At 37.8% G+C, this 18,790-nt stretch overlaps 1 protein-coding gene across 1 annotated transcript in view; it reads left to right on the top strand.

The window, feature by feature from the left end:
- The first annotated feature begins 5,827 nt into the window (after positions 1 to 5,827).
- Positions 5,828 to 18,790, top strand: part of LOC120532836 — a 69,818-nt gene continuing 56,855 nt past the window's right edge. Inside the window, exon 1 of the mRNA XM_039759246.1 lies at positions 5,828 to 5,884. The gene's annotated coding sequence lies outside the window, so the exon portion shown is untranslated. The remainder of the gene's footprint in view (positions 5,885 to 18,790) is intronic.

Below are 18,790 nucleotides of genomic sequence, written 5' to 3'. Positions count from 1 at the left end.
AATGACATAAAAACAAATAACTAAACAATGAGTAATTAAACAGTTCCTGTATCCAAGAGTTAATATTCTTTAAGCCACCCTTTAATCTTCCATGCATATTTCTGCTGAGCTCTTGCATTTCATAGAATTATTGCCTGTTCCTGTCTCCCCACCACCTTCTAATCTCCTTTCCTGTGGTTGTTTCCTGTAGCAAATATCTGGGTACAAGAAATAAAACTCATGTGCTTCACAGTTTACACAGCTTATTTTATATTTTTTATTTAACTTTTCCATCCTTAAAAGAAAGTCCACTGACATTGTAACCTATGTCAAAATATCCTCTGACTTCACATGACACTGTATTAGATAATGGCAGGTTGAAAGAATGGTTTGATGTATTCTGATGATGTGTAACTGCATTATCAGTCTGTCAAAATGCAAAATAAGGCATTGATTGAAAAATATACTATATATTTACAATATGACATTAAAGTATTTATTTTATAGAGTGGTGCATCTATTTTTTTTTTCTCACAAAGTGTTTTAGAACACTATTAAATGCTATAGCTACAATATTGCATTCAATTTTGACCTTCTGGTTCAAGGTGTCTATTGTTGGAATAACAAGAAATTAAGTGGGATGCTCTGTTTTGCACTTCCTTCTCAATGACGGAAACATTAACTGACATTTACATCAATTGAACATTTTATTCATCAATCCATCCATTTCCTGAAATAACTTTTCCTTTTCTAAAAACAACTGGAAAGGAGACTCACTAATTCAAACACATATGACATACCACAAGAGGCCAACTGGTGTCCAAAGAAAGCAATGTATGTATACAGTGGGTGCAAATGGAAATTTCAGTTTTACTCTCAGCACTGATTACAAAGGTAAGTTTCTTTGAACAGCTTTCTCTTGGATTGTACAATTATATACTATTTGTCTTTGCCAAAGAGCTCAGGTTTTGAAAAATTGTGATGGTTGTTGTCATGGTGTTTGTTTTTATTTATTTAATAGTTTTGCTGTTGAAATAAATTTGAATACTACATTAATAATTCTACTGTTGATTTATTTTTTTCTTTGTGTAATATTTGTCTTCACTATTTTGTGCTATGCTAAGAATATATGTGGTGTTTATCATTATCTGCCCTGTCTCCTCTATGTGGAGCCCTACGAAGTGGGGCCACCTGATAATGCAGATAGGGGACTGTCTCCAGCTTTTTTAAAGATGGAGCTGCTGATCGAACAGCTGCTTCAGCATTACATTTTTGATTTTGATTTCTGTTCTTTGTGTGTTTGTTTTCTTTTTGATTCTCTGGTTTTGAGCCCTGGCTCTAGTATTAGTTTTTCTTGATTGCTCAGACACATTTCCTGAAAATAAGTTCCATTTCCCAAAACTTTAAACACTATTTCAATACTGCACACTCAACTTTCCAAACTTCAGACTTCCAGGTTCAAACCAAACTCTCTATTCAAAACCATGTAAACTTATATGAAAACAAAACATTGCCTTCAGACATCACACAAAAGTCGTCAGAAACATACACTACAACATAGCCTTACACAATGCTGAGATCAATTCAGAACAAAGTGTAAACCAGTAAAATTTCAATGAGTAATATTACTTATGGTCAACACAATACATAGATAATTGAAAAGAAAAAAGAAAATTCTATTCAGCCATAGGATCTCTTCTCTGGTCAGGGTCAGGCCAGAGAATCTCATCAACATCACATGCAATATGAGTCCTGGTAAGGCAGTAGGGGAAAAAAAACCCTGCTCATTTCTGGCAAGCCTCAGCTGTGACGTCCAAACAAGCTTTCTCCATGGCCTGGAGAAGATGAACATGAATGAAGGGGTTTCGGTTGTAGACCTTCCACCGGCAAGCTGAAAAAAATTCCTCTATAGGGTTTAGGAAAGGCGAATATAGAGACAGAAAGATGTTGCTGAATCTGGAGTTGTTGGTGAACCAGCGACCGATGACTGCACTCTTAACAGTAAAACAATGGCAAAGAAACACAGCTGCCCTTCAGAAACTCCCTCTTAAACAGTATCTCAATGGGAAACAAACTGGGCATATTCCTTCATACCCATTATCAAGGGTTAAATGAAAAGAATAACAATATCAGACAAGACATTAAACCATTCTGTCAGTGACCCGAACATGACTGATAATGTAATTTCTAGAGAAGATAACGTCTACCAGGGAGGAAGCAGATAGGATAAGGCATCTCAACCTTCTCAACCTTCAATCACTGTAAATTCAGTAGAGGGAAAAGACAGTACCTAGGCTGATCAGACTAAGGCGAGTCAGAAAAATGGCGGTGCAAGCAGACCATGCAACTATTATGCAGTTAACAGCTCAAGGGTCTGAACTAGCAAAAATTTTGAAAAGATTGTGAAACATAATGATAATGATAATCTGACACCTTAAGCTGATAGCACATATATTTTGCAGCTGACAGCTTAAGTGTCAGTGCTAGAAAAAAAAATAGAAAAGATTGTAAAGCAATTAACAGCTCAAGTGTCAGAACTAGCAAAACATTTTGAAAAGGGGAAGCTACACCAAGTCTAAACAGGATGCACCGTTAAGACCCGTTGTCTACATGATCAATTCGGTTACATATAACATCTCAAAGTTCCTGGCCGCTCTCCTCAACCTGTTGGTAGGCAGCTCAAAACACCATATTCAAAACACTTTGGATTTTGTGGAGAAGGTGAGAGATGTCATTATGGAGGCAGATGACACTATGGTCTCATATGATGTTACATCTCTATTCACTTGCGTTCCAGTTACGGAAGCAGTGGAGGTGGTCCATAAGAGATTACAGGGTGACCCCACACTCAGAAAAAGGACCACTCTCAGCACCGACCAAGTGTGTCTGCTCTTGGAACTGTGTCTTCAATCCACATATTTCATATACAAAGGCCATTACTACAGGCAGAAACATGGCTGCGCCATGGGTTCCTCAGTTTCACCTATTGTGGCCAATCTGTATATGGAATAATGGAAAAGAGGGCACTATTATCCTATCCTGGAACACCACCGAGCCATTGGTTCAGGTATGTGGACGACACCTGGGTGAAAATCAAATCTCATGAGGTACTACAATTCACTGACCACATCAACTCAGTGGACAAACACATCCAGTTCACCAGGGAGGACATGAAACGTGACAGACTAGCTTTCTTAGATTGTGAAATTTCCATCAGCAATGGGGGACATTTGAAAGTTGATGTGTACCGTAAACCAATGCATACGGATCAGTATTTAAGGTTTGACTTGAACCATCCACTAGAGCATAAAATAGGTGTCATCAGGACTCTACAACACAGAGCAAACACCATAACCACAGGCACAGCGGCCAGGGAAGCAGAAGAACATCATATCAAAAAGGCCCTGAGTAAATGTGCTTATTCCAGCTGGACTTTTGTCAAAGCAGGGAAGACACCTAAAGAATGTTCTAAGCAATCCAGGAAAGAGGAAGGACAACCGCTGCCTAAGCAAAAACCTTTGGTGATCCCTTATGTGTCAGCAGTATCGGAACAGCTGAGACGCATTTTTTCAAAACACCAGGTCTCGGTGGCTTTCAAACCCCAAAACATGATACAGCAAAAATTGCTTCACCCCAAGGATCGGGTGCCCCGGCACAGACAGAGTAATATAGTTTACGCAGTTAAGTGCCAATAGGATTGCCGTGAATCATACATCGGGGAAACCAAACAACCACTGGCACAACACAGAAGAGCTACCTCGTCAGGCCAGGACTCTGCAGTCTATTTACATCCACGGGACAGTGGTCACTCTTTCAGTGATGAAGATGTGCACATCCTGGACAGGGAGGAATGCTGAGAAACGACCATCTCTAAACTGAGGAGGGGGCCTAAGGGTACATCTTTCACCATCTTACAATGCAGTTATTGCAGACATTCCCCAACTCTCTGTGAATGGTACTCATGGCCATTGATCAATTGACTATTTGCATATCATTGATCACATGGCCCATTGTCAGTCAATGGTGCTAGTTTGGTCATTAGACCAAGGTACTGTTTATAAGGTTGGAGAAACCTGCAGTCAACTGAGACTGAGAAAGTCACTTGGATGAGTGACAGCCAGTTTTTCACATTTGATTTAATTTCATACAACTAAATACTGCTTCACTAAAAATCTTTGTTCGGAAAACACCCCAGTACTCAGATGTTCCTAGGAAATGAAAGACATACAACTGTTATCTTTTTTGTTGAAAGTAGAGTCAATTATTATGCAGGCTGAGAGGGGTTCCCAAACTTTTTCATATGACTGTATAACTGTTTAACCAAATGACATGATAATCTAGGCATAGGTTGAAGCAGTTATATACCTCTGGGCAAATCAAAATAAAATCAAGCATGGTCAGAGATTCCAGATTCATTTACGCTTTCAGCACCTTACCACACCCTGCAGTTACAGTGGCTTGTACTTGATCCAAGTTTCTCTAGGCCTGAGTCTAGTAACATTAACACATTAGAACAACTGTGATAGAATAGGCCATCCATCCCAGCAATTCTCAACAATCACAATAACACTTAATTCCTCAGTAGCCAATTTCCCTGGATGCAGCTGAAAGAGAAAAATTGACCCAAGAATAGGCAGAAGGATAATGAGAATGGTAGACAAAAAGCCAAGGACAACTTTTAAAGAGATACAATCAAAACTCCAAGGTCAAGGTACATCAGTGTCTGATCGCACCAGCCATCACCTTTTGGAGTGACAGTGCGCTCAATGGAAGGAGAACTCCACATAAAAATCCAGACAGGAATTCGCTAAAATGCATATTGACAAGCCAGAATGTTTCTGGGAGACAGATGAAACAAAGCTGGAGTTTTTTTGGCAAGTCATATCACTCTATTTCCACAAATGAAAAAATGAAACTGTAAACAAAAAGAATACCATACCTAGCGTGAAAGATAAAGGAGGTTTGGTAATATTTTGGGGCAGCTAAAACTGGTACCGTATCTAGCACGAGGTGCCTTATGTCTGTACAGGAAATAATAAAAACTCAAGAGTAACAAAATATTCTGGAGTGAAATGTACTGGCCAGTGTCAGAAAGCTCTGTCTCAGTTGCAGGTCATGGATCCTCCGACAAGATAATGACCCAAAATACACAGCTAAAAGCACCCAAATATGGATAAAAACAAGACATTGGACTATTCTGAAGTAGTGTTCTTCAGTATGAGCCCTGATTCTAATCCTGTTGAACATGTATGGATAGAACTGAAACATGCAGTCTGGAGAAGGCACCCTTCAAATGTGACATAGCTGGAGCAGTCTGCACAGAGAAATGGGCCAAACTACCTTTTAACAAGTGCAGAAGTCTCATTGCGAGCTACAGGAATCGCTTGTTTGCAGTGATTGCCTCTAAAGGTTGTGCAGCAAAATAGTAGGTTAAGGGTCCCAGCGTTTTTGTCAGTTTTCATTTGTATTATAATTTGAAATATTCTGTTGAATCAAAACTCCAAAACAAAGTCTAATTTTTGTTACATACGGAATAAACAATGTTGGGTGACAGTTACTTTAGTCAGTTTCAAGTTTCTTCAGAGACAATTGTGGGTACTTTTTTGTTGGGGGGGGTACCAACAAATTTGTCCACATCTACATCAGGTCTATGATTAAAACACAGCACAGTTTAATAAATATTCTTATTTATATTTAGCAGTAACAGGATATTAATGACTAGAATGTGGTTTTCCTGTTCCCTTACACACATAGACACTTTTAAGAGTTGTGGAACTAACTTCAATGCAATAGCTCTGCGTATTCTGCTGGACTTTACCATACTCCATAAATATGCCACACGGAACAGAAATAACATGGATTTTTGCATATTTCATATCAACTTTCATTAACATCTCATTTTCATGTAAGTTTGATTCATTTAATTCATTTTTAAGCAATCAATGATTGATTGAATAATTATCAATAATTGAAATAACTATTTCATAAAGTTTGTTACTAAACTTTGTTAGTGCAGGAAAAATAGCATAGACTATTTAAGATGTACATTGTATGGACAAGTTTTAGTAAATAGGAATGCAATGTTAAGGCCAGCAGGCTGAAAGCAAACCCAGCACTGCTGCCTCAAAGCTCTAAGAGAAAGTAATTAAAACTAAACCATTAAGTCTCTGTGTATGAATGGATGTTTTAAATTTGGTTGTACATTCCTGTAATGTTCAGTGAGTTTAAATTGTTGAGATACTGAAAGTGTTCGAGCAAGTAAATGTCCCTTGAGCAGCAAAGGTGCAATCGACTGGTGTCTGTCTAGTATGGGTTTCTGCTTTGTGCTGAAGGCTGTCTGGGTAGCAAGTGGCTTCCACAGCCCCCCTCTGGAAAAAGCAAGTTTGAAAATGTATGTGTGTAATTCCTTTCTTTCAGTGTAGGCTAATGACTAATGGTGAATGTAATATTTTTGTGTAATGCTCTCATAATATTTTTCATGGCACCTATGGTTATTTGCAGTAGTTTCTCCCCTTCATGAATGAGCTACATTATCAAAAGTACTTCATTAAAAATTATTCAGCTTAATATATTTGATCGACCACTCGTAAAATGCATACTGCACTGCACAAGTAATCATGATATGTTTCAGCACCTTTATGAACTTCATTTTTTATCTTCTGGTGTAAGAATATTGAAAATTAGAATAGCTCTTATTCTTGATTTTTGGAATTTCTACATTCCTAAAAGCTTTTGTATGAATGAACTGTTAAGGATATGTTAGTGTCATGTATTAAACTGCAAGCAGACACAAGCCAGCTTGTATAACAAATTTAGTTATCTTAGAATCTCCAAATGTACACCAATCAGGCAAAACATCAAAACCACTGACAGATGAGTGAATGACATTGATTACATCGATACAATGGCACCTGCCAAGCAATGGGATATATAAGGCAGCAAGTGAACAGTCAGTTCTTAAAAACTGATGTGTTGGAAGCAGGAACAAGCTTGAGAACATAAACCACTCTGAAAAAAGCCAAATTGTAATGATTAGATGACCTGGTCAAAGCATCTCCAAAATGGCAGGTCTTGTTGGTTGTTCCAGGTATGCATTTGTGTATGCAAAAGTGGTCTAAGGAAGAACAAGTGGTGAACTGGCAACACCCTGACCCATGACTCTCATGGGTGCTCAAGACTCTGTGCATTTAGTTATTTTGGAATTCTTTACATAGTATAGTACAATAGTATAGTAGAAAAATAATAGTTTGAATTATTGCTCTTCCTAAATTCAATAAAAAGGTACAAACTTTGCCTACATCAGATCTCTGAACAAATTAGACCATGGGTCTCCAACACATCGCTCGCAAGCTACTGGTAGCTAGCAACCCTTTTCCAAGTAGCTTGCCAAAGGGCTAATGAACATAAATTTGAAAACTTCATTAGTCGAGTTAGGGATGGTCAATCTTTCCAAAAAATCGTATCACAATCCATAATCTGAATAGCAATCTCTTTTCAATGTGGCATACACTTAAGAGAATATCCGGAACTAATCTCATTAAGACCTAAGTCAGGGGTGGGCAAAGTCATTTCTGGAGGGCCGCAGTGGCTGCAGATTTTTGTTCCAAACCAATTGCTTAATAAAAATCACTTATTGCTCTAGAAACACTTCTGCTTCATTTTAGCTTCTATCTCCCTCATTAAGATTTTGAACCCTTACTGGATATTTAAGTCTTAAACATAACAACAGTCTAAAACCCCTGACCTAAGTAACACTTTATTTTAAATATCAAACAAAATTGAATTTAATTGTTCTCTTGTTCACTAGCTAAGTGGAGTTAAGGAACCCGAAGCTGGTGAGTGAGTGAGGAAGGCCCCTCCCCTCGGCCCGCCGCGTGTTTCTCGGTTTCGCGCAAATAAATTGGTACCGCAAGCGAACTATGATACATACCGAAATGTTCTCTCATGAAAAGTGGATAGACAGACAGATATTGGATTTTATATATTATATATTAGTAAACCTTCAAAATAATGTGCAGTTAAAGTCTCAACAACACTCTCAGCATTTCTGGAGCTTAGTAGAGCCAGATAACTATAAGAATCTTCACCAAGCAGCTCTGAAAATGTCTGCTTTGTTTGGGTCTCCATACCTCTGTGAGTCTGACATGAATGTCATGAAATCAAAGTTCAGAACAAGACTGACAGATGAACATTTAAATGACTCCATGAGAGTGAACCTAAGGGGCTGCACTCCACCATACACCTCTCTTGTTGACTCCATGCAGTGCCAGTCATCTGACTAACTAAAAAACACATCACACATGCAACTGGACATGTGAATACTCTTGTGAAGTGAAACAGTGACGTGACAAAATGACAAATGAATAAGTAATATCTGTGTATTTGTAATGGCATTGTTTTGTTTTGACAGCATTCATGTTTTAATTCAGTAGTGTGAGATACACTAGAAAGTGCATACAGATGTACAAAATGCACTTGCAGGTGAACTAAATATTTTTGTGATGTTTTAATGCAAAATGTGAGTTGTGGACACCAAAATTTTGTAAATGTTCAGGCAAAACAAGCTTATTCAGTTTGTTTGGGTTGAAATAAGCTATGAGAATAAATGTTACAAAACATGAGTAGCTCTCAGGCATTTTCATTTTTTAAAAGTAGCTTTTAGGGGAAAAAAGGTTGGAGACCCCTTAGTAAGACAATGTATGCATGGTGTAACATTCAGATGTGTTTAGCAACTTTTATGAAAGCATCTCACAATTTCTGTTTACTTCACCTGAGTCAGTTATTATATTTCTTTTATTAATTGTTTTTGTAAGAATGAGTCATATTCAAAAGTAACAGCGATCACAAAATGCAGTTATAGAACTGCATTAAATACATGCTTTTTAATAGCACTTTACAAAGAAGTTAAAAATCAAGCACAAATAGATTTTATAAACAGCGATTTTCAATCCAAGTGATGTGAAAATGACATTGATTAAAATGTGTTATTGGTGAGGGTTCTGTGACTAACTGTGGTTCACATTTCTTAAACATAACATTTTTGAAAGTATACCCAATAGATTAGTGACCAATAATTTGCAATTGAAAAATATAACATTAAATGACTAATACTAGTATAAAATCAGTATGAATATTACCCAATGAAAGGACAAAAGAAAGTGAATTAAGTTCCTCATCTAGCTATTAATATTAGCTAAAACACAGTTATTTGTTAAAATGGTATAAATAAATAAGAACTTGGAAAGGGATTGAGTTATTGTATTGTGGGAATAGGAAAGATGAAAGTAACCTTAAAGATTTTAATCCCAGTGTGAAGATACATTTAAGCAATAATGACTCTTCTATATGGATAAACTGTAAGGCGCGCTCAGTCTATTGTGTGTTACACCACTACATCAACACCAAGCAAACTGTAATCCTGATCTGCCATTGCTATATTAGTAGCAAGCGTGCTCAAATGTTTTGTCCACACCCCAACTGTAGCTCATTATCGTAGGATTTGTAGAGATCAGGATCTTAGCCCGCTCTGTGATTGTAACATGTTGTTACACACAGATAACAGTCTGGGGTTTTGCCCAAATATGTATGTGTTAAGTAAAACATTTACTGTCGGTTTGGGGCAATTTTGTATACAATGGGCAAGAATATCAGGAGCTTGCCACAATTGTTAATTTATATCTGGAACTGAAGGCTAAGCAGCAGACATCAGGGGCTTAAGCCACTGAAGTCTCCCACCTCCCAACACCACTGTACATTTTGAAACACATATGTTTGTATCAGTTAGGGCAGCTGCACCTTTCCTGTATAATTAATTATTTCAAGCACCATTTTGCTGCAAGTTGATAACGTAATTTCTTTACAATAATATTCTGCAAATAATATTGCTCAGTCACTTCAGTCTTATATATGCTTACATAACTAATTTCCCTTCCATTCATATCCAGGGAAGTATCTTTTTTGTACTCTAATGGTTGACTTAGCTAAAGCAGCAGAGGGGCAGTGCAGTGCTTTTCCCTGCGTCTGGCTCACTTGCATTAGATATCCTAGCAGCGGTCAGATGAGTAAAGGAGGAAAGTATACAAAATATGCAACCACTCTCAAGGTTAAAACTGACAAAGTAAATTAATTCCTAGTTGAAGTCACACAGAATGCTTCTATGTTGTAAGATTAATGAGCCCATAAATGCTTTTCAATAGGTGATTTAGAAATATCAAAACTTTGTGCAGTGAAATCTGTTTGAGATAAACAAATGAAAATTGAAACTATCTTGACAGATTATTCGAACAATAAGTTGGCCATATCTCAACAAAATTCACCATAGGGGGCTGTGTTTTTTCATTTGGACAAATAGACAGACAGACAAAGGACAGAAATGGGCTTTCACGGTAGGTGCTTCGCATATTAAGTGCAAACACGCCTAAAAAGATTAATGCTACCAACAAAATTCAACATTTTCAACTTAAGAGAAGTGAGAAATAATTTTGTAGTGCTTTGTTTATTTACTTTACTTTGCTTATTTTCTGTATGTTAAATTCTTTTTTAAGATTTTCATTCCTAAGCACATGCTCTTTAGGTATTATTTAAAAAGTGTTACTTGACTGATTTTTGGAATTGTCAATTATAATTTTCAGTTAATTTCCATTCCTTAAGTGTTTATGCTAATTTTATATCTCTTATTGTACCATTGTAATTCTTTTATATGTAACCAGTAACGGCACACTGCACGATAACATGCAGTGAATACACTTGACTTGGGCATTCATAGTTTTCATAATATTTCTCTGTACGTTTAGCATTCGTTTGCTCAGAGGTTGATGCACTTGCTGCTTCCTGGGCAGCGCTTCTTTTTTCCACCCTAGCGGCCCACTTCTTCTCTTTTTCCGTCGGCATCTTTTCGCGTTAAAACTAATTAAGTCAGTGTTTGTGTTGCAATTACTTAGTACGTTTTCTTCAGTTTTTCACTTAAGTCTTCAATCTGCCTTAAGAATGATTTAAGATATGAAGAGGTACAATACAATAAAATACAATTTATTTTTTGTATAGCCCAAAATCATACAAGAAGTGCCGCAATGGGCTTTAACAGGCCCTGCCTCTTGACAGTCCCCCAGCCTTGACTCTCTAAGAAGACAAGGAAAAACTCCCAAAAAAACCCCAGTAGGGAAAAAATGGAAGAAACCTTGGGAAAGGCAGTTCAAAGAGAGACCCCTTTCCAGGTAGGATGGGTGTGCAGTGGGTGTCAAAAAGAAGGGTGTCGATACAATACAATACACAGAACAGAACAAATCCTCAATACAGTAATAAAAATTTTAGAAGTACAGAGTAGAATTTAACAGTAGATGATATCACATAATAAGATTTGGATTTGTTTATAGTCCTGGAGACCTCATTCATCAAGCTGCCTCCCCCATTTGGTCATTCCACAGCTGAAATAGCGCTAATCTGATGAAGGACCCCTCTTTCTCACGATTCCTGCGATCCTCCATCAGGGATGACTTTACCTTAGGCAGGCACAACAACTTGACAGGTGGGCCGTAGCACCAAGTGCCACATTTGAGTACCGAGGAGAGAAACAGAATAGGTGAGGGTTAGTATCAAATTCTAACTATCATGTTACTTATGTTTTAGTGCTAATGAGTAACAACAGAGATGCAGTCTGTACAGTTAATCAGCAGCTCTAGTCAGGATATGCTAAACTGAACTAGTGAGTCTTCAGCCGGATTTAAAAGCAGAGACCAAAGGGGCATCTCTTATTGTAGCAGGCAGACCATTCCACAGTTTAGGGGCCCTGTAACTAAAAGCTCAACCTCCCACTTTTGTTTAATTAATTCTTGGAATCATAAGCAGACCGGCATCTTGAGATCTTAATGTGCGCTCAGGTTTGTAACTCATGATAAGTTCAGACAAGTAAGCCGGACCTTGGCCATTTAATGTTTTATATGTTAAAAGGAGGATTTTGAAATCTGCCCGAAACTTAACCGGGAGCCAGTGTAAGGATTTAAGAACTGGAGTTATGTGTTCGTATTTTTTTGTTCTTGTAATAATTCTTGCAGCAGAATTTTGGATTAACTGGAGGCTGTATAAAGAACAGTTTGAACAGCAAGTGAACACTGCATTACAGTAGTCAATCCTACTAGAAAAAAATACATGAATTAATTTCTCAGACTCCTGTTTATTTAGAAAGCGTCTTAATTTCCCAACATTTTTAAGATGGAAGAAACATGATTTGGACAACTTTGTAATATGTGCTTTAAATGACATGCTAGAGTCAAAGATAACTCCTAGATTGCGGGCTGATTCAGTAAAACTAATGGTGATTCCAATTGAGTTAAACGATGACAGAATATTGTTGTGATCAGCGTCATTCCCTCCAACAATTAACATCTCCATTTTATCTATGTTTAAAGACAAGTAGTTCTCATCCATCCACTCCTTTAATTCACTAACATACTGTAACTAATTAAAGAAAACATTGGAGAAACTTCATTTGATCTAAATGAAAGGTATAACTGGGTGTCATCTGCATACGAGTGAAAATTAACATTATGTTTCCTAAGGAGAGATCCCAGTGGAAGCATGTAAAGTGAAAACAGTAAAGGTCCAGTACTGAGCCCTGCGGGACACCATATCTCACTTCTGTGCATAATGATGGAGTACTGACAGCACATTTCTGTAAATTTTGGAATCGATTTGATAAATAAGAACTAACAGGTAGGGGAAGTGACTGTGGTAGGCATGAGAACAGTGCCCGTATGCCTGCGCCACACGGTCACCCTGCTGCATGCTGCAGAGAGTTGATTCTACAATAAAATAAACATAAAAAGAGGAATAACCTTGGAGGTCAATCATCACCCTGAAAGCGGATAGTAGACATCACATAGTATATCCATCCAATTACCAACCCGCTATATCCTAACTACAGGGTCACAGGGGTCTGCTGGAGCCAATCCCAGGTAACACAGGGTACAAGGCAGGAAAGAAACCCTGGGCAGGACACCAGCCCACCGCAGGGTGTGCACACACACACATTAAACACAATTTAGAATTGCCAATGCACCTTACCTGTATGTCTTTGGACTGTGGGAGGAAAACCCACACAGACACAGGGAGAACATGTAAACTCCACACAGGGTGGACCTGGGAAGCGAACCCAGGTCTCCTAACTGCAAGGCAGCAGCGCTACCCACTGTGCCACCATGCCGCCCCATGTAGCATGTGTGTACTAAATTTTAGGTCAATAGGTCAAATGGTTTGCAAGCTACAGGTGATTTAAAATCCTGGACAGACAAACAAACAGCCACGCTAGCATATTATATATAAAGATAATTCATGTTAATCTACATGCACTTTAATTTGTACTTTAGAATAATAAAATAATTGTAGGATATTAATATAATAAACAGGAATTTCAGGAATTTCAGATGTGGTGACATTTTGCAGATAGAGCTGAGTTTTTTTGTTTCGCCATTTCTCTTTAGGTCCAGGACCTCATTGGTCAAACAGAACACTTCAACCAGAAAAGCAAAAAATATTTCTTGAGATCAAAAGGAAGTTTTGCTGTTTTGGTTATAGCGTTTTTAACATGATGTCTTCATTTGGAAGATCCGTTTTACACCATCTTGCTTGTGTTGTTTGTACTCCTGAAACTCATGTCAATACTTTTTCATTTCTGTAATTAGGGTGAGGAAGTTTATGTTCTGTTGTAGAGGAAAAAAGGTACACTATTTGTCACTGTTGCCTAGATGATAAGCCACACAGGGACTTTTGAAGAAATACACGCCAGCATGTGATATTAACAGCTTTTTAAAGTCAGTGGACACATTTTTGCCACCGCAACTACCTTTTTGTGGAGAATTACTTCCAAGTCAAGTAATTGTTTTTAAAAGTTAAGCCTCAAGATAGTTGAATCCTGTCTCTTTCACATTTTCTGAACTTTAAATTTCGAAATCTTTTGCTGGAATCATTAAAACATGCTTTGTCAAAATGGTGTCATTTCAGAGATCTAAGCCTCAGCCAAGTGCATCCAGTTTTTCAGACACCTTAACACTATCACTAAAAACCTGCATTATAAAGACAATTAACTATAAACTCATGTGGTCTTTACCATATCATGGCTCAACAGTTAATTAATGGACATATATTGCTAGAGTCAATCACTTTCAAAATACTTTCTCTGTCTCTTTAAACAAACCTTTGCCTGTATGTATATTCACTATAAAATTAATAGTTTGCAAAATTTGCATTTGCATTTACCTGTGAATGCTGTGAGCCTGCAAGTCAATTGAATTGAACTGAAATTATTATCCTGCTCATGAGATTCATCAAACCAGATATTTTTGCAGTCCCCCATGCTCCTTGTTGGTGCTCCTTTTCTGATAGAAGAGGAAATCTGCTTGTTTTTCAGTTCCCATACCTCTTTTATGATCAGTGTCATCTTACCATATACTGTACTGTATTACTACCATTGATTAATTGTTCATTTATATGTGTCTAATAAAGTGGCAGCTCAGTGAAGAGCATTAACATTTAACATGCGGGAATGAAAATTCAAACTGAGAATTTCTAAATTGAACTTAAATTAAGTTGTTTAAAAAAGATATAAATAGATTATGCTAGATGTATGCATGTTCTATTAGCCGATAGTTCATAAATAGTTCTGTTAAAAAAACTGAGAAAACTGATAAACTAGTGGACGATGTTCTAGGACAGTGAAGCACATACTGTATCATTGTAATCAGGTAAAAGTATTAGTGTTTACAATCCTCTTTTTACAGAATGATCAGAAGAAACAGGAGAAAGAAATGAAAAATATCAAATATAAATTGCAAAATAAGATACTTCACCAAAAAAGAGGAACAAATGACAAAAATGTGGGTGCTCAATTTATTCCCTATTCATTTCTATTATGTGTTTTTCCCTATAGTCTTTACTTACTCAGTACTGCCACAATCAGCTTGGCTCAGGAGATTTTTGATTGCTGGCATTAAGAAGGACATCTCACTGAACAAATGTCTGCTCCAGTTAACCCAAAATTTGAGGTGCAACTGACTAACCCTGCAAACCATCACAGAGAAAAAGAGATACTCAAATATTATGTATTGGCTGTTTGATTAACTTTTTAAATCCAACAATGTAGGGATATAGTGTTGTTATTGACACATCAGCCCAGTGGAAGCACCTAGATAAAGCGGCCTCAAGGAAGGGATCAATATGAAGGTAGTCTTTCAGCATTTTTTAGAGGAGCGTCCGTATCTTCTAATCTAACAGCTACTGTGCAAACACCCCCTCTGCTCACAGCCCCTCCGTCAGGAGCAGATGATGTCAGAGAGAGTGAGAGAGACAGAGAAAAGCAAACAAAAATCAAATCAATACATGCTGTTAGAGCTTTGAAGTGTGCGAAGCACCGTGCAGGAAGCATATCGTATATCATTGAGGAGTTTTATTTAATAAGTAATACGCGCTCTGATTGGGTAGCTTCTCAGCCATCCGCCAATAGCATCCCTTGTACGAAATCAACTGGGCAAACAAACTGAGGAAGCATATACCATAAATTAAAAGACTCATTGTCCGCAGAAATCCGGAACCAGCGAAAAATCTGTGATATATATTTAGATATGCTTACATTTAAAATCCGTGATGGAGTGAAGCCGCGAAAGTCGTAGCGCGATATAGCGAGGGATCACTGTATAGTCAAGACAGGCAGGTAAAACAACAACATTTATTTCTTTACCACATTTCCATACGCTGAATGTTGCTCAAAGTGCTTTACAAGATGTTAAAGAAATAGTTACATAAAAAGAAAAGCAAGTTACATTAGACAAGAATAATAATTAGTAAGTTGTGAACAATAAATCAAGACAAGCTTACATAGCACAGATACACAATTAGTAGAATAGCAGAGCCCTTATATATAATATCATCATAATATGATGATAAGGTCAGATGGCTATGAAGACATAAAAAAACAAAGAAACAAAAACAAACAAACAATCCACTAAGCTGAAAAAGAAGTCAAAAAAACAAAATCTTCGGGGGTTCAAGGTCAAAAGACCACCCAGCTTCCAATGGATATTCTTTTTTTTTTTATTTTATTGAATTTATTAAAATCAAATAACATTCCTTACACATAACTTAACTTTCACAAAACAAAAAAAAAGTTTGAAACAAATCAATCCCCATCCCTGAGAAAGAGAGCTAGGCCAGCAGTGTAAGACTTTATGCTAGTAAAAATAAGTAAATAGATAAATTAATAAATGAATAAAGATAAATGGAGTAAATGAGGGGGGAGAGAATCCGCTTCCTCAATTTAAATGCTTATTCTAAAATGTTATTGATTAGATCCTGCCAGGTTTTGAAAAAGTTTTGTACAGATTCTCTAAGTGACAATTAGATTTAAATAGTATATAACATCAATTATCCACTGACTTAAAAGAGGTGAGTTAGGATTCTTCCAGTTGAGCAAAATAAGTCTACATGCCAATAGTGTAGTAAATACAATCACAGTTTGTTTGTCCTTCTCCACTTTAAGCCCATCTGAAAATACATCAAACACAGCTGTTAATGGGTTAGGAGGGACTGTGACACCAAGGCTCTCTGAAAGGCACTTAAAGATTTTGGTCCAGAATGATGTTAATTTGGTGCAGGCCTAAAACATGTGACCCAGTGAGGCCGGAATCTGATTGCAGCGATTGCATGTTGGATCTTGCCCTGGAAACATTTTGGACAGTGGATATTCTACCTACCATTAAAGTTCTTAACCCATTCCCTATTTCCAGGCTTTGTCCCAGAGGATTCTACACAGTAGATCTCCAGAACATCTAGGGCAGGAATCACATTGGCTGCAAAATGCTTCGATTAGGTGGTCGAGGCACAAAAAGACCTCTTGACTAAAAAGCAGAGAAAACCAGCGATTAATAGTGATTGATTCTATGTGTGTATAGTCAATTAGGAGTACAATTAAAATATAGCTAGGGAAAAGCTAAACTACAAAAGTGGGATTAAAAAAAAACATTTCAAAACTAAGAACACTATATAGATAATGTCAAAAACCAGACAACAATCCAGATACTGTATCTCAAAAAGAGTGAGGTACTGGGGTGGAGCCTGGTCCAGTAAATGACAGGCAGGTCACAAGTACAAGGGTCTTAGGAAGCACAAGAGGGCACTCTGATTTGGCATTGTCCACTACTTTGTCAGTCCCTAACAGAGGAAATGAACATCAAGTGGAGACTAGTGGCGACATCTTGAGAGAAGAAAATTTAGCCTGATGTTGGGTGGTGAGTGTGGAAATTGAATTTGAATCCTGGTTCTGTGTGCAAGAGCATGCAATGTAAGAGCGCTGTTGAATATTGAAATTGTCTACATGAGTGTTACCTCCTGGGTGCAGTATTTATAGGAAATAAAAGATGATTTTTTGATGCTTTCTCCTGCCTGTATTTATTTCCTCTAAGTATGCAGGGGAAACTGGGCACCTGTTGGGGGTGACCAGTATTGTTTCTTCCACATGAACTGGGGTGAAGAGTCACTCACAGGAAAGAAAAACACTAGAGGTGTAATAAAGGGGAGAGATGAGGATTGAAGAGAGTGTTTTACGATATCAGAATTGTAAAAAGCAAAAAGCCTCAAGCACAAATATATGCTTATTGTTGTATTATGGGGAATCTGCAGTAGTCTTACACATTGTGACAACTCTAGGGGACGTAGCAGCCAGCCAACCTGACACAGACAGACCCTAGAGGCTCACTTTCAAAAGCATACTTGATGTTAATTTGTTTCTTCACTTGTGGGCACATCTTCCCCGTTCCCACAAGTACACAACACAGTCTCCGCACAAGACACAATCACAACCCAATCCTTTAGTTTTCTTTTCTTTTATTTTTCTGGCTCCCGGGGTGGTATCTGCTGGCTCCTTTTATAGCCCACCCGGGGGTGCTCCAGGTGTCTGATGACATATTTTCTGCAGCACTTCCGTCTGTGGTGGAAAAGCTGCTTTTCAGGGCTCAGCAGCAGCTGCAGCATCCCCTGGTAGCACCCATGGATCCCAACAGGGCAGCACCAAACTCCAACTACCATGAAGCCCTGTGGGAGTCCTAGGCACCACTGCAGCCCAGGGGGGCTGGCATCTAGCATTCTGGGAGAGGTACCATCCAGACTAGGCTTGCTTCCCCGGTCCTCCCAGAGAAGAGGCACCATAGCCCAGCAAGGACCCTGGCCGTTAATGACAGCACATATATTTCCAAGAATATATGTGTAAATTTCATATTTTTAAATGTTCATATAATTTCAGAAAAAAAGGTAATTTTCTTTTGAAGAATGTTTAAGAACTTAACATTTTCTCTTTTCAGCAATCACTTTTACAAGAAAAGGTTTCAAAAAGTGGACACTTACTATGGAGTTTGAATTTTGTTTTATGGATGAACAGTATCTCACTTATAAAATCATACCTGTATATCCTCCAGTCTAGTCCAGGTGTGCCCAATACGTCGATCGCAATCGAACGGTAGATCACAAAGGTAGTGCCGGTAGATCGCGTTGCATTCCAAAAAATTATTTTTTAAACGTTAGTCTATCATACTGTATATCCTCTCTATGGCATTTGCCACTTGATTGACATACAGGGCAGCCAGTCTGAGATCTCTTTTCTTCTAACACACTGGTCATCCCGCATGTACAATCAAACGCGTGAGCTACTGCAAAACTCCAGCTGTGATCTAGTTAGCCTTCCAATTTGTATCGACTAAAGAAGGGATTTAAAAAAAAATTGTTTGGGGAGGGTATGGGCTGGATGTGGAATTGGAAGAGGATTTTTTTTCCC

The sequence above is a fragment of the Polypterus senegalus genome, chromosome 7 (assembly GCF_016835505.1).
Source record: "Polypterus senegalus isolate Bchr_013 chromosome 7, ASM1683550v1, whole genome shotgun sequence".
Lineage (NCBI taxonomy): Eukaryota > Metazoa > Chordata > Cladistia > Polypteriformes > Polypteridae > Polypterus > Polypterus senegalus.
The sequence above is the reverse complement of the archived record's forward strand: the minus strand, read 5'-3'. Positions and strand labels throughout refer to the sequence as shown.